The sequence below is a fragment of the Notamacropus eugenii genome, chromosome 1 (genome assembly GCF_028372415.1).
Source record: "Notamacropus eugenii isolate mMacEug1 chromosome 1, mMacEug1.pri_v2, whole genome shotgun sequence".
Classification (NCBI taxonomy): Eukaryota; Metazoa; Chordata; class Mammalia; order Diprotodontia; family Macropodidae; genus Notamacropus; species Notamacropus eugenii.
Genome location: NC_092872.1, coordinates 49,777,972 through 49,794,989, shown reverse-complemented (window position 1 = coordinate 49,794,989; position 17,018 = coordinate 49,777,972). Strand labels below are relative to the sequence as shown.

The 17,018-nt window shown below is 41.1% G+C and overlaps 1 pseudogene; it reads right to left on the bottom strand.

Moving 5' to 3' along the window:
- Nucleotides 1-1,737: 1,737 nt before the first annotated feature.
- Nucleotides 1,738-16,422, bottom strand: LOC140499314 (zinc finger and SCAN domain-containing protein 9-like; annotated as a pseudogene).
- Nucleotides 16,423-17,018: the final 596 nt, after the last annotated feature.

The following is a 17,018-nucleotide window of genomic DNA, read 5'->3' as shown; positions in this document are numbered from 1 at the left end:
GGTCCCCCACTGCATCCTGGGCCATCTCCAGTGGTCCAGATCCATTTCAAGCCACTGGACCCAGATGGCTCCAGAGGAGAAAGTGAGGTGACTTTGCAAAGAGCTCCTTCATTTAAATTCAATTCACTTGCATGTCATGCCATCACCTCCTTGATGTCATGGTCCTTTTCAAGAACAAAGGATAAACAGCAAGATGGCAGAGGAATAGCTAACCTGTTGGGTGAAAAGAGTTAGTTTGCAAAAAGACCTTTGTCAAGATAACATAATGGCCTGAATCAAATAAAATGAATGCATCAGTTCACACACAGTTCACAAATCTGGAGTTTCTAGTGGACCACAAGTCCAATAAGAGTCAGCATTGTGACAGTAGTCAAAAAAGCCAATGCTATATTAAGCTTCACTGAAAGGATTTGTGTCAAGAAAGAAAGGTTCTGCTGCACTCAGGTCTAGTTGGACCATATCTGGAATATTCTGTTCAATTCTAACTGCTAGCATAGCTTTATCAAAGATAAAGAATGAAGTCTTGCCAGCCTAAGCTCACTGCCTCTACTGAGGCAAGGAGATACAATAGGTTTTGAGGACAGACAATATGTGGCATGTCCAGAAGAGGGCACCCAAGACAGAAGACTGGAGAAGATGCCAATGAAGATCTGTTGAAATAAAATGGTAATTGTCATGTGGATGAAGGATTAGATTTAATCAGCTTGGCCTCAGGGGCAATCTGTGCAGACATATTTATATTTTGTGTCAGTAAAAACTTCCAAACATCAGAGATGTGCCAAAGTAGAAAAGGCTGCCTCAGACTAGAGGGCTTCAGAGGCTTGTCACAGATACTGTAGTGAGGATTCTCAACTAAATACAGGTGAGATTACTTTCTGAGGTGCCAAACTCTTAGGCTCAATGATTCTATGACTTCTCTAAGATTTATAGGTCCCTTCCCTCTTTTAATCTCAAGTCCTATCCTTATCTCATGTCTCACTTAGTCTCTTCACAGAAAAATCACATGCCTTTTTAGAAGAGGCCTGGCCAGTCCAGGTTCATGCAGTATCTAAAATGTGTATCATATTAAGAGTAATATTTACTGTTCTTGGGTAGGTAAAGCCAATATAATAAAAGATGGCAATTTTAGCTAATCTATCCCAATTAAATTGCTAAAAAATTATCTTACTGAGATATAAAACATAATAACAAAATTCACTTGGAATAAGAAAAGTTAAGAAGTTTCAAAGAAACTAGAGAAAAAATATTTAAAGGAAGGAGATTCAGCAATATCAGACCTTAAAACATATTAAAGGGTGAGAGCACTGTTGAGGAGTAAATTTTCTTGTATAAATAAAACCTATGTGGCCAAGAATAGATGGAATGCATAAAGTTGGGAAACTACTTTGATGGACGGTCTCTCAGATAGGATGGGATTATGTTGGAATACTGCTGTGATGTAGGAAATGATGAACTGGTTGACTTGGAACAAATATGGACAGACTTGACCCTATGAAGGAAGATGCAATCCACCTCTAGAGAAAACAATAAGTAGAAATATGCATGGTACATTCTTACGTATAGGTATATAGTCAAACATATGTGTCTGTTTATAGATATCTATATATATGTGTTTATGTGTATCTTTGTTGAACTGTAACCTTCTTTAAGGTAGAGTGGGAGGAAGCAGAAAAAAGTAAAAATGCACAGCAGGAAACAAAAGAAAACCTATAATGATGCAAAGAAAAGCTGGGTAGCTTTAAAGACAATGTATAGTATTTATTATATAAGTTTTCTTGAAATGGAAATTTATTGTTTTGTATGGAATCTTCTCTTATGTTCTGCTGTGTACATAGAAATGGTCTTTTTTTCTCATTTTGTACTTAAATTTAAAATGAATAAAAAATTTACAAAATAAATGAAAACAAAATGTGTATCATAACATTTTATACTCAGGAACTAGATTAATAGTTCTTAGGATTAAACTGCATTCCCTACCATCTCAATCCTAGGCCTCATAGTCCTTATCATACACTCCAATTGCACAAACCCTCTATATCCAACCACCAAAACATCATGGTGCTTCCTTCTAATTATCTAGGGACTGAGGATTGGAGCCATAGCCCTTTTTTTTAGGGTTTTAGTCTTTTTATTTTGGCCCACTGCTTGATATTTTCATATCCTGGACAGATTACTAATGGTAATGGCTACGATGCCATTTCCCTAGGTTAGTGGAAGAGACGCTTGCCCCCTGTCCATTCTCCACACCTGAGTTCAGGACTGATCAGCTGCCACTGCATCCATGCTGGTGGCCTATCCTTGAGCTGCATAGCTTGTCCAAGTTAAGTTATGTTGGAATAGCTACCAATGCACCTTCTTCCAAATTCCCAGGTTACAATCCCTAACTGATGTCAAAAAGCAGAATGCATTGAGGAGCAGTAACGTATTCTGATGTTGGGAAACAATTCAAGTTAAAATATGTGTGTGTGTGCGTCTGTATGTGTGTGTGTGTATGTGTGTGAGCATGCATGTGTGTCTGTGTGTCTGTGTGTGCTTGTGTATGTGTGTGCGCACGCGTGTGTCCCAAGGCAAGTTCTACCTTGTTCACAGTAATGATATGGGTAAGCTTTTATGGAAGATTGTGGAAAGGATGACACAAAGGAAAAAATACTGGCTGGCCAACAAAGATAAACACGTGCTCACAATATCCATATCCACGCAGCACACATAAGTACTACTCCTCTGTAGCAATAGCTTTCAGGGCACTGACTGATGAAAGAAATGAATAAAGTAAAATCTCATCCCAACATTATAGTTTAAAACGTCTATAGAGTCACAAATCAGGAGCAAAATAAAGTCACTTAAGCCAAACTCACAGCACCATGGAAAACTGGGACTTCTAGGGAAAAAGAAGCTGAACAGTATTCTTTGCTTTCTCAGGGTCCAGAAAGCCCAGGAGTGGGAAACTTGCAGCCCTGAGGCCATATGTGGTCCTAGAGTAGGTACCTAATCTATGGACAGTAGGCCAGGGGTGGGGAACCTAAGGCCTGAGGGCCACAGTTAGCCTTCTAGGTCCTTAGGTGGAGCCCTTTTACAAAAACCAGACTTCACAGAATCCCCTTAATAAAAGGATCTATTCTGTAAAAAAAAGTCAAAAGGACCCACCCAAGGATCTAGAAGGCTAACTGTGGTCCTGAGGCCTCAGGTTCCTCACCCCTGGCCTAGTGTCCATAGACTACGTACCTACTTTAGTAACTGAATCACTAATTCCTCTTCTAAATTGTGATTTTTCAGCCCTAACCTGGAGAAAACAAGAAGCACCTTAACCATTCTCTCCCTGAAGAATGTAGTAAGGACATTAGATGACCCAATGGGCCAGATAGACAAAGGTATGGTTCTCAGGATGGAGACCTTAATGCCTGAGTGGTCATGATACAAGATAACTTCTCCCTAAGGGAAGAATAATCAGGACTATTATTATGCTGAATACTCTACCTACCTCAAGATCCAGTCTCTACTTCCTAGATAGAGGTCAAAGTCACTGTTGCCATCCTACTGTTCTCTAGGCCAGTGACTGTCTTCTTAGACTTCTTAAAAAGCTGTCCCCAATTCCTTTGAGAGAACTCAGCTGCCTACATTATACATCCTGAACAAGGAGCACTAACCACCCAAAACTGTCCTGATCCCCTTAAATGCAATTTTCATTTTCCTGGAATATAAACTCCATCCTTTCCGAAGTGGCAAAAATCATGTGCCCTCCCCATTACAAGATAACTGCTAACGAAAGTCACAGTAACTACTTTAAATAACAAACAGTAAGAAACGCAGTCGATCACAAAAGACACCTTGAGAAAGGTTTCACAGGCACACGGCACTCAGGTGACAGCCATACACAATGAGACAAATCGAGGCTCTGCTGCTGAAGAGCTCACAGCTACTGCTTTATGGGATTTTGATCCCAGGCTACATTTTCTGAGATTTAGTAACAGCTAGCAAAGTAGTCTGATGACTCCTCCTATTCAAAATTTGCACAAGATTAAACTCTGCTGTGTGTTCTCTGATGTGTCATAAGGCCAGACCTATGCCTGAAGACTTTCCCACATTCTTTACATTCATAGGGCTTCTCTCCAGTATGAATTCTCTGATGTTGAATAAGGGAAGAATTTTAGCTGAAGGCTTTCCCACATTCCCTGAAGGGATAGGGTTTTTCTCCAGTATGAATTCTTCGATGCTGAACAAGGTGTGAGCTCCTCCTAAAAGCTTCCCCACGTTCACTACATTCATAGGGTTTATTTCCAGTGTGAATTCTTTGATGCTGAAAAAGGTCTGAGCTCCCCTTGAAGGCTTTCCCACACTTACCACATGAATAAGGCTTCTCTCCTGTATGAATTCTCTGATGCTTGCTAAGATCAGATCTTTGACTGAATGCCTTTCCACAATGAGTACGTTTGTGGGGTTTCACTCCCATATGAATTTTCTGACGTTTTCTAAGATCTGAATTCTGCTTAAAGGTCTTCTCACATTCATTACATTCATAAGGTTTTCTGACAGTTTGATCATTTTGATGCACATTAGAACATGAATTCTGTCTGGAGTTTTGGTCATTTGTAGCACATATAAGGGATTTCTCTGTGCTATGTATAACTAGATCTGAGTTCAAATGGCAACTACTCAGACAGTCATATTTATGGCTATTCTCTCCTAAGGGAATTTTTTCAGAAGAGATGGTCACTACAACAAAATTTACATCCTGGGAAAAGGATCTGCCCACTTTCTCCATTTTGTTTCCCTGTTGCTTTTCTAAAGTGTCTTCACATTCACAGACTTCTCCAATCTTGACTCTTTTGGAAATATCCTCTGGGAATCTTCCAGACATCCTCTCCTGTGACTGCACTTCTTCAGAAAATTCCTGTTTTGTAAGGGATCACTTGATATTAGTCTGAAAATCTGAAATGATCAACAGAAAATACAAATGTCATGTGTGTTGGAAGAAAGGAACCTTTTTAAAAGGACTATTAGCAAGGGTTCACATCTCTAAGTCCTTTATATACATTACTTGTTGTGGTTATTAGAATCATCCTTTGAATAAGCAGGAAATATGATTATCCTATTTTTTACATATTAGGAAAGGAAGAAAGGAAGGACAAAAGAGGTGATAACATCATAGATTTAGAGTGGAAAGGCTCTTTACAGACAATCTATTCCAACTTCCTGTTTTATAGAGGCCAATAGAGGTGGAACTGGGACTAAAATCCAGATCCATCACCATTTCAATGAAGCCACATTGTCTCTTAGAAACAGAGTAATCAAAATTAAAGTATATGCTGTGCAAGATATGAATATGGTATGTACATGTTTCAGTTAGCTTTCAAGATGCTTTACAAACAGTATCCCAATGTAGAGGAAATGGTAACAGGAAGCAATAGTGAAAATTCAGGTGCCAAGTGATGAAGGCAGGCAAAAAATGTCTGGCAGAGAGGACAACATAGCACAAAAAATGAACCAGTCTGTGGCAATAAGAAAGGAAGACACAAATCAGAAAACATAGGAAGTCAAGGACAGAGAGAATGATCTCATATACAAAATATTCATAACATTACTTTTTATTATAACAAAGAATTTGAAAGAAGTGGGTGCCCATGACCAGAGGAACGAGTAAACAACTCTAGTAAATGAAAATAATGGAATATTATAATGCCATAAGAAATTATCAATATGAAGCACTCATAAAAGTTTGAAAAGTCTTTTGTGAGTAACAGTTTATTAAGAATGAAGCAAACTTCATAGCATAATTTGCATGATAACTATTATGTAAAGAAACAGAGTGTTCAAGGATTTCTGAGCATTGGAGTGATGTGATGTCAGAGGAAGGCTGGTATGACATGTCTATCAGCAGAGCGCTGGTAATTATAGACTTGTAATGAGCCGCATATTGTCAGGCAAGGACAATGTATGTGTGTTGCTCATCTGTATAAGTTACAAGGAAGGGTTGGGACTGAAGGTATTGGGAACTGAGTGTGACAAAAAAAAAGATAATCAACAAAACATTTTAAAAGGGGGGAGGAAATGGGAGAGCAAAACAGAAATAACCTTATAAACTAGGACTAAAACACTGGAGTTGGGGGAAAATGAGCTTTCATTAAGGGTGGAAAATATGAGGGGATGATATAAGGAAAGGGAACGAGCAGCTAGGTGGTAAGAATAATGGAACAGTTTCCATTCCAGTAATCTGGACCATTTTTCATATGCTGACTTTCCATACTTTGTTGCTATCACAACCTCGATCTTCCCTCCATGCTGTACTGGAGCTTCCATCCACTCTTACCTCAGAAATCTTCTCACCCTAAAATATCTGTGCACCACACCAGCACCCTTCTTCCAATATGAGTTCCTCCTATAGCCTCCATTACGGGGAGAGACTCAGGTCAGCCAACCCTCACTCTTCTCTTGGCTCTGCTCTGACTTTCTGGCCTCTGCCATCACATCTCCGGTGCCATTTAACCTTGGAACATGCCTCCACCTTGCCAGCTTCCTTCTCCCATTGGTGAGTTCCTCCAAAGGCTTTCCAGACCTAGACACCAGACCAAAGTGGGGGTCACTTTCCCCCTCTCCCCACTCCTCCCCTCCTCCTACCCCATAGAATGTCAGCTCCTTAAACACAGGGAGTATCTTTCTTTTTGCTTGTATTTGTCTCCCCAGGCTTCATGAATGCTTGTCTGCCATGCCAGTGGGGCTGGGCAAAAGGGGACATCAGTAGTTAGAGAAAGTAAAGGGGCATCTCAGTCCTTTACCTTAAGAACCCATTCATAAAAACCTTTCAGTTCTACAATCCTTGTTAAGCTGTCACTAGGTGAGCAAGAATGGGCTCCATCTAACAAGAACCACAAAGAATATAGATGTCTGATTTCTTATAAATCTAATCAAAAGAATTTTAAGTAGAAAATGAAGGGAGAGAAAACTGCTTATTATTTATTAGAGACAAGAGAGGTTAACTACAATATAGTAAGGAGTAGAAATACTCAGAATATCATAGGAAACAAAAATCCAAAAAAGGATGGGAAAAAGACCACCATCTCCAATGTCTATGCACAAATGCAAAACTTATGCATAAACCAGGCACATCACACCCCTTCCCACTGTTGTGATTTAGACTCTGCCCACCCAGGGACACCAATAACGGGTGAGGTTTCACAACGTGTTGAGGTGGAACCATCTCAAAGAATTCAGAGTCCAAGTACAGGTACTTATTGAGATTGATGCCTCTCATGAAGTGGGCTAAGTTCCAAGAGGAACCAGCAACTTCAGAAAAAGCAAGATGGATTTTTATAGGGTAAAGATGCAGTTGCATAACAGAAATTATAATATTAAAAAGGCATGAGGGGTTTGACATGTTCCTCTCTAGTATTTACTTCTACTGTTCCCTTCTGGTTTTCCTCCTAACTGACTGTTCCTTCTCAATCTCCTTCACTGAACAGTTGTCCAGGCAATCACTAACTTATAGGTGTCCCCCAAGGCTCTGTCTTGGGCCCTCTTCTAATCTCCCTCTATACTATTTCTCTTGGTGATCTAATCAGTTCCCATACATTCATTTATCATCTCTAATCTGATGATTCTCAGATCTACCTAACCAGTCCTAATCTCTTTTCTGTATCTCATCTCCAGGTGCCTAGTAGACATCTCAAACCAACTGTTCTATAGACATCTTAAGCTCAAAATGTCCAAGACTAAACTCATTATCATTTCTTCTAACTCCTCCCTTCTTCCTAACTTCATTACTACATGAGAAATAATTCAATTGGACCCCTATTCTATTCCAATCAGTACCAATCAGGGGTAGTGATTAAAAATATATCTTGTAAGTATATACTCTGTATATGAAGCCTCAGACCTGTGAATTACAGACTACAAATTCATTTGCTTAATCATAGGGCGTTAACTAGAGGCTCTCCACCCTTGTTTTTCCTTGTCATGGTGACCAAGCCCAGTGTGGTGGAGCTAACTCAAATTACATGGAAAGTCCTCCAACTTATTTTTGTACCTTTGGCCCACTCTCTCTTGTCCAACACAAGCAGGTGACCATCTTATGGCCATGTAGCCAGTGGAGATGCTTCACTCAGTCTGTGACTCTCCTGTTAATGTGTCATTTTTAGCCCTCAAGAGTAAGATCTGTCAATCAATGGGACTTTACCATGCTTCTTTTGCATATTTGGCTAACAACTCTATAAAAAACATGGTCCCAGAAGAGGGGAATATCTCAGGTCATGAGGCAAATCTGAGGTCCACTTCATCAGAGAGGGCCATGCAACCTTTAATAAAGTGCCATTGGCTCAGAGTTCTGCCTCAGTCTCCTTTATTGGAGGTTAGACAATTTTAATCCCCACCACTACTACCCAAAACACCCCTTTCCCAGGCTCAAAACCTAGAGATCATCCTTCATTCCTCACTCCATCTCACCTCCCACATCAAAAGAGTTATAAAGTCCTGTCCTTTTGACTTTCATTATACCTGTAGTATATGCATCCTTCCCTCCAGTGACATTGCTATTACTCTGGCATAGGTTTTCATCAGCTCATGCCTAGACTATTGCAGTAGCCTTACGGCTGATCTCCCTGCCCCAAGTCTCTCCCTACTGGAGTCAATCCTCCACTCAGTTCTCAGAATCATCTTCTTAAAGCATATGTCTGACCATTTCACTACTCTGTTCAACTCCAGTGGTCCCTCCTGCATGAAATATGAAAAACATCCATCTGGCTTTTAAAACCTTTTAATGGTATGGCCCCCTCCTACCTTTTGAGCATTCTTTTTTGTTTGTCTTTGATTTTTTTAATTGATTTTTAAAAATTCTCAATTCTCTCCCTCCCTCTAGTTGAAAAGGCAAGCAATATGATATGATACTGATTATTCATGTGAAGTTGAAGACATGCAAAACATATTTTCATATCAGCCATGTTGAAAAACAAAGCAATAAAAAAAAAGAAAGTGAAGAAAATATGCTTCAATAGGCCCTCAGAGTTCTTCAGTTCTCCCTCTGGAGGAGGACAGTATTTTGTATTATGAGTCTTTGGGAATTCTCAGGGTTCATTGTGTTGATCGACAAGAATAGCTATCTTTCCCAGGTGACTGTCACAGTCCTGTTGCTATTGTGTACCATGTTCTCCTCTTTCCAGTCTTCTTAAATCTTACCTCTCTGCACACACTGATGATCCAGTGACATTGGCCTCCCTGCTGCTCCTCAGACATAAGAATGATTCTCACTCCTTACAATTTCACCGGCTATCTCCCATGACTAGAACAGTCTCCTTCCCCAACTCTGTCTCCTGATTTCCATGCCTTCCTTCAAACCCAGCCAAAATTTTCTACAAGAAGCTCTTCTCAATCCCATTATGCTAGTGACTTCCTTCCGTTGATTATCCCCAATTTATACCATATATCTTGTTTGTACACAGTTATCCGTATGTTGTCTTTCCCATTAGACTGTGACATTCTGGAGAGCAGGGATTGTTTTTTGCCTTTCTTTATATACTCAGCACTTAGCACACACAGTAGGGACTTGTTAACTTATCTTACTGTCAACAAAGCACAAAGCAAATGTACTCTAATAGCTCTGTATTGTTGTCAATAAAAAACACTAAAATAAAATTTTCTAGGGATAATTAAACCAGGAACCTCATTTTTTCTTATCCCTGAAAGTTAAAAATGGAACAATTCTGACATTCTAATTTACAAAATAATACCTTAGACAATTTGCCTTTAAAATAAAAATTTCTCCACTGCTTCATGGAATCATCCTTTTTAAATTGGAATGGATTTGAAAGATGATCTAATCCAAACCCCTCATTTTACAGAAAACCCAGACAAGTTACATGATTTGCCCAAAACCACACTCATTGGAATGGGCAAATCCAGCACTTAAACCATGTCCTTTGATACCAAATCCTGTAAATCACACTACCTCTTAATCACTGTAGACAAGAAATTGAGGAACCAGATGCTATTCTGACTGACAACCCCCATGCTCTTCACCAACTTCTCTTTACTCCTTCCCCTTGCTCCTCACCTCTTTCTTGTAGGAACTGGGGCTCTGGAGACTCACACTTGATCTGGGTATTCATAGGCTGAAGCTGGACATTCAGTGCATTCTGTGCTGCTCTCATGGGTGCCATCTTCTCCCAGGCCCCTGCCTCAATCTGTGTATTTGATGTAACCTGGAGATAATGAGATACCATGAAAACAAAAACATCGATATAAAAAGGAAGCCCAGGGACAGAAGACAAGAGAGAACCAGAGTTTTATTTGTCATATTTAAAGAGGCTCTATTAAATTTAACCATAAAACAACCCTGGAGGTTTCCTTTTATTACTAAACAATGTGCTACTTTCAGGAAAAAGGCTGAATTGGCATGTGAAAGAAGTAACTGCAACAGAAATTTTTGTTGCTGATAAAGAAGTAATCTTCTGAAATTTGAGGTAATTTATTATATGGCTATTTGAAAAAAGAATGATTTAGTAAGAGGAATGTACAAGAAAACTTCAAACAATCATGGATAAACTTTATCATATTTATATATTAAATTATACTTATCCATTTTTACAAATTAAAAATAAATTTTAACATTACCAACATTAGTTAACCAAAATTTACACAATAAGATGACTGATAGATGTTACCATATCTATAATGTGACTTGGACTTTTAGAAACTATGAAAAATCATGTTATGACAGGGTAATTGTTCTTAAACATAAATCCTAAGTACAGTCTAGTAGAGAGGATTTAGAATACAGAATATACTGACTGCACAAAAGCTGGGAAAATCTGCTTACCTCCCTTGTGGTTGTGAGAGAAGATGAGAGCTGAAAGAAACCTTAAAAGTCATCTAGTCCATCCCTTTCATTTTACAGGATGAAGAAACTGAGGACCAGACAGTGCTCTTCCTTTAATATATGACTTCCTCTAATAAGTAGAAGAGACAGAACCCAAGCCCAGGTCTACTGATTCTAAGTTCAATACATTCATACTCTACCAATCTCCCTCCTACTCCAGGTTTATTTTTAGTCTTTTTTTTTTTTTTTACTTTTTACCACATTTGGTACTGATAACTACCTAGTAACATTCTAAAACTCTTTCCTCCTTTGGCTTCCGTAATTCCACACAATTCTTGTTCTCCTACCCTTCTGACTACTCCTCTATGTTCTTTTATGTTTTTTTCTATATACTTATAAATATGATTATCCCAGGATTCAGCTTTTGCCCTTTACTCTCTCTCCACACTCTCCCTCAAAGATCTCATTTAGCTTCATGTAGACTGGTAATAAGCCAACCAGTTAAAAAAGTCAGTCATCCTTGATTTCCTCTTCCCAACTCCTTATGTCTAGTCATTCACCAAGTCCTGTTGATTTTTCCTTCTTAATTTTTTTCCTTTCTAATTTCCCCTGCCCCCACCTTAATTCAAATTCTTGTCATTTCCTTCACCCCTAGGAGAGAACTGTCTCCTGTCTGCCTTTGTATCCCTATCACCTAGCATCAATCCTGGAACACAGAAAGCACTTCTTCGAAAACAAAGGGCAAACACAACAGTGAATAGACCGAGCTGCCTGAGTGGGGACCCAGGTAACTGGGTAAGCCAGCTCATCCTCTCCCTTCAGTCTCCCTCTCTCCTTCCTTTTGGATTTATTGGCTAGAAGTCCCTCCCTCCCTTCTCCCCTTCCTTCCTTCGTTCCTCCTTCTCATTTCCAAAACCTTAAACCCAGTGCACTCTGAAATCTATAGGTTGGACAATAGATCCTGGCTGAAGCTTCACTTAATGGCTGGCTTAGAGTGATTATCAATAGCAACAGTTTCTCTTTACCTCCCAGTTTGATTTAGTTATTTTTTTTCTTTTGCTCATTAAAAGGGCCATTCCCTGAACACTTCTCAAACAGGCCTATTCACTCAACGGGTGTTACCTCCCTCTAAGTGAGTATGTTAAAAGGCCAAGGTCTCTCAAGACATCCTGGGTCATCTCCAGTCCTCCTGATGAATATGTAGTCACTGGATTCAGATGGCTCTGGAGGAGAAGTGAGGCTGGTGACCTGCACAGCCCTCCCTCACTCAAAACAAAGTCAAGTGCAAGTCATGTCATCATTTCTCTGATGGCATGGTCTTCTTCAAAAATGAAGGATGAACACAACAAGGAGAGGAACTGTCTCCTCTCTGCTTTTGTATCCCTATCACCTAGCACCAATCCTGGAATATAGAAAGCACTTACAACACTTGAAGTGTTCAATGATGGACAACTGAAGTTGCTTACTAAAATGGTCTCCTTGCCTCCAGTCTCCCTTCACTAAGTCAACACACCAATATCACCAGAATTCTGGTTCAAAAAACCTTCACTGGCTCCCCAGTGCTACTGCTCAAGTCCAAACTCCGTGGCCTATCATGGAAGCCCCTGTTTTACTTCTATCCTTATCTTAAACAATAACCTAACTATAAGAATGCTCTACCCCAAACTAGTCAAGGATCCAAGAAATACTGTGTGCCGGTATATGTCTCCTTACCTTTGCTTACATTATTACTTCTGCCTGCAATGTGGTACATGTGTGTGTATCTAGACGTGTGAGTATATATATATATACATATATATACATTCTCAGACTAATCCAACTGATATTGCATAGTCCTCTGAATTTGAAAATGTATGGTCTATACAGGGTTCCAAAGCATGAGAACCCTTTTTTAACAAAAAATAATCATGGATCCCTCTACCACTCACAGGGTGTATTTTGCTAGGACTAAAGTTCAAGATAGTATGAATGTAGATTTTCAAACCCTTTGCAATAATCCCAGAAACACCCTGGAGTTCAGATTACCTCGTTTGAGAATTAATCACGTGATATATATTATAATTTTTTTATGCTGTTACTCAATGCTCATGTATCATTTAATTTTTCACGTTTTCAAGTTCTCGCATTTGGCTGTGAGTGCTATAAAATAACAGGATCTGAAATATGTAGATCTGGGATCTTTTCTATTTCTAATATTCTGACTTCATGAATACTCAACCCTCTCAACTTCAATCACATTCATACCCATTCTATTTTATTTAGCCACCAGGTTAAATGAATCATGCCTTAGGCCTCAGCAACATTTGGCACTGTTCCAGCTCCAAAGTCTGCCTTTCTTCTTAAATTCCCTTCTCTGATCACAATCTAACTCTCCATCCTGCCATTCCTACCAAACCTACTCCCCATAATCACAATGTTCCTTCTGTCGCCTCAACCTTCACTGCTGTTCTAGCTCAAGCTAGGCTTGAAATCAATGGGTCAGCTATTTCAATTACATTAGGCATCAACCAAACCATTTCACCTTCCATACTGACCTATCTTCAACCTTGGACAAAACTTAGCTAGTACAAAGTCATAAACTGTGCCCAGTGGGTGAGTAGGTCCAAAACAACCATGCCAACATTACACTATGTCCCTCACTACAACTCACTCCCTATCACATTCCCCACATTTTTCCTACTTTCTAACTTCCCAACTTCACTTCCTACCCCTTCCCCAATCACAAGTGACCTCATTTCATCTTTATGCTAAGAAGAACGTGGTCGTCTGACCTAAGCCCCCTCAACTTCTTTCTTTTTACTTCAAAACCTGTCTCTTTGTCACCCATCTTTTCTTCCTCTTAGCCCAAAGGAACAGCTGGCCTTCCTCTCTGCCAAGACTAACTCCACTTAACATTGTGACCCCATCCCCTCGTGTCCTCTAGGATTTTGCTCCCAAGATAATCATTTCCATAATGAAATCAGCAAGGTCTGAGGAGGAATCCTTCCACAGACACTTCTAGGTCTCTGTAATGGTCATTTCAATGGGAAGACCTTTCCCATTCATTAAGAGACCCATGGTACCTACTTAAATTAAATGGAAGCCTAAGTCACATATTGTGGGAGGACCTTGGTGAATGGGTAGAACAGGAAGGGTGGAGCAGAGCTGGGAGGAAGTTGTCTTGTGAGTGTTTGGTTGTGGGAAGGCCTTACCAGTGGGCAGGGGGAGGCTTGGGAATCGCTTTGTCCCCTGTAGTGTTAATGTGTATTTACTTCTTGGTTGCTACAACAAATTAGGCTTTCTAGTGTTAGGATTTGGCTTTTTGGTGTCTGAATATATGTTTTTCTTCTGCTTTCTATATGAAGAGCCAGTTATACTTTGCAATTACACACTATGCCAGAATATGGCATATTCATAGTCCCCATTGGTGTTGTGGTTGTGAACATTGGCTTGGCAATACAGTCTCTGACCCTGGGAAAGTTGGTGGTCACAGGATTGTTGTCAGATATAACAGGAGAATAGAGAGCACTTTGGAAAACTTCAAGCAAACTATAAATACTAGCTATTATTATAAAGTTTCACCTCTCAGCAAGCTCCTTCCTCCCACCTACAAATCATGTTTAGCCTCCCTTACTTGAAAACCAAAACTTCTCCACTGACATTGCTACCTCTTTCAAGTGACCACTCCATCTTCTCCCCTCTTCAGTGCCAAACTTCTAGAAATTACATTCTAGAACTACATTCATTCTTTCTTCTTCCTCATTATCCACTCTTTCATACTATTATGGCTTCTCCACTCTCCACTCCAGTGACCACCTTCTAATTTGTCAGCCTTGATTTCTCTGCAGCATTTAACACTGGTAACCTCCTCTCCTACTTTCTTCCCACCCTACTTGGCTTTCTAGACACTGTACTCTTAGAGTTTACTGCCTGCCAATCTTCTCTCTCCTTTAATTTCTCTTCTTCCTTCCACTATTCCATTATATTTGAATCAGGGCTGGTCAGACTATGGCCTGCACTTGGAGCTAAAATTCATTTTTACATATTTAAATACAATAGCACTTTATTTCAAAATGTCTGAGTCAACAGTTCTTCTTGGGGCTACAAAAGTAAGCAGAGGGCTGTAGTTTGACAACCTTGCTCAAAGATGTAAGACAGCTCCCCCAAAGGCTCTGACCTTGACCTTCAGCTTTTGTACTTTCTCTCCTTTGTTGAGCTAATCCATACTTCCAATTTCAACTCTGTCCCTCAACTAGTATTTGTTAAGCATCTTCTGTGTGCCAGGCACAGTACTAAGTGCTGGGGATGAAACAAAAGGCAAAAAACAGTCCCTGCTCCCAAGGGAGCTCACATTCTAACAGAGGAGACACCATAACCCCATTTCCCCACAATAAATCACACCTGCCTCTTTCCCACCTGAAGTTCTGGGTCAACAAGCTCTCTCTCCAAATCATCAAACAAAGTAAGCACCTCCTCTCCACTCTCTGGGTGCTGATCTCTCACCCATCTCTGGCAAAATGGTCAGGAACTGTTCCAGGACCACCAGCTCTAGAATCTGCTCCTTCATGTGGATCTCTGGTCTCAGCCACTGATGGCAAAGCTCCTGGAGTTTGTTCAGAGCCTCTCAGGGTCCGGGCTGTCACTGTAGCCAAAATGCCTGAAATTCAGATGGAAAATCTCCTGGGTGGAAGGGCTGTTCCTCTTCTGGCTACCTTTCTTCCCCCATCCATAATCCTCTTCTTTCTCTACCTTTACTATTTGAAGTCTCTCTTTCCCTGATGGATTCTGGGGATTCAGTGCTGCAGTCTCCCTGGATTCTAGAGTCATTTGAGTTTATATAAGTTTCTTGGGTTTTTTTTTAACAGGTTTATGCCTCAAAGAAATTCCCCTGGAGATGCTCTCCAAGGATACCCCTAAGATAAGAAACTACTGTTAACACTGAGTAATAATAACTTCGACAAATTAATGAATGCCAGTCAGGAGGATAATTCATTGTAAAGTGTGACAGGAAGAAACACTAAAGGTGACCAAATAATTCCTAATCTATTTTGGATCTTTTCTCTGCTGGGACATACAAATAACAGTGAGCCAGAATACACTGGCATTATTCATTATAAAAACAGCAGTACTTTAAGAAGGGGGATAGCATTTGATAAACTGAGGCCCAAATAGGAAAGGTCACTTGCTAAGCTGACACAAAACGAGTGGTGAAACCAGAAGAATCCAGATTACTCATCTGGAAAAGTGTAGAGAGAACTGGCTTTCAAGACAAAGCCCCTGGGCTCAGATCCTGCCTCTGGTGGTTACTGCCCAGGAAACTAGCTGTTGGAGTGCAGAGCTCTGGGCCTGGAGTCAGGAAGACCTGAGTTCGAATCCAGCCTCAGACAATAGCTCTGTGACCCTGGGCAAGTTTCTGAACCTGTTTGCCTCAGTTTCCTCAACTATAAAATGGGGATAACAGCACCTACAACCCAGGGGTGTTGTGAAGATCAAATAGGGCAATACTTGTAAAGGGCACAGAGTGGGCGCTATGGAAATGCTTAGCACACCTGGCATCTCACTGGCCTCTAAACTGGCAGTGGGATCTGGAGATTTCCCCGAAGTCTTCAGTGGTAGTCACTGCTGACTCCAGGGACGATCCCAACCCCCACCCCTCCTCTCCCCTCCCCTCCCCTCCTCTCCCCTCCCTTCCCTTCTCCTCCCCTCCCCTCCCCTCCCCTCCTCCACCGCCCAGACACGGTTCTCACCACACTTCCGGACTACATTTCCCGGGGAGATGGAGGGACCGACCCCTGTCAAGCGGTTGCTATAGAGACGGGCTTGGACGGCACGTGACTCAACCAGAGGCCATGCTGCCGCCCCGGGCTGGCTCTACACAAGAGGGCGTAGGTCTACACAGCACGGAGCCGCGGCAGCCAGCGCTACTACTCAGACGCTGCACTGAGTCAGGGAGCTCAAGGCTCAGGGTCCAGCACGGAGAGGAAGCTGGCTCCCGCTCCCCGGGGGACGGCGCCGCCCGGATTTCTGGGAAATGTAGTCGGGGGAAATGGACGTCCCGAGGCCCCGGAGGCTTCTGGGAACCGTAGTCCAGCGAAACTTGTACAAGCTTCCACGACATCCTGTGCGCAGCAGCTGGGGATGCTCAAGCCCTTCTCCCTCCAAGGGGCTTGTTCTCCTGGAGCGCTGGGTGTGAAGCGAGCCCTGGCCCCTCCCCCTCACGCCACCTTACCTCCTTGCC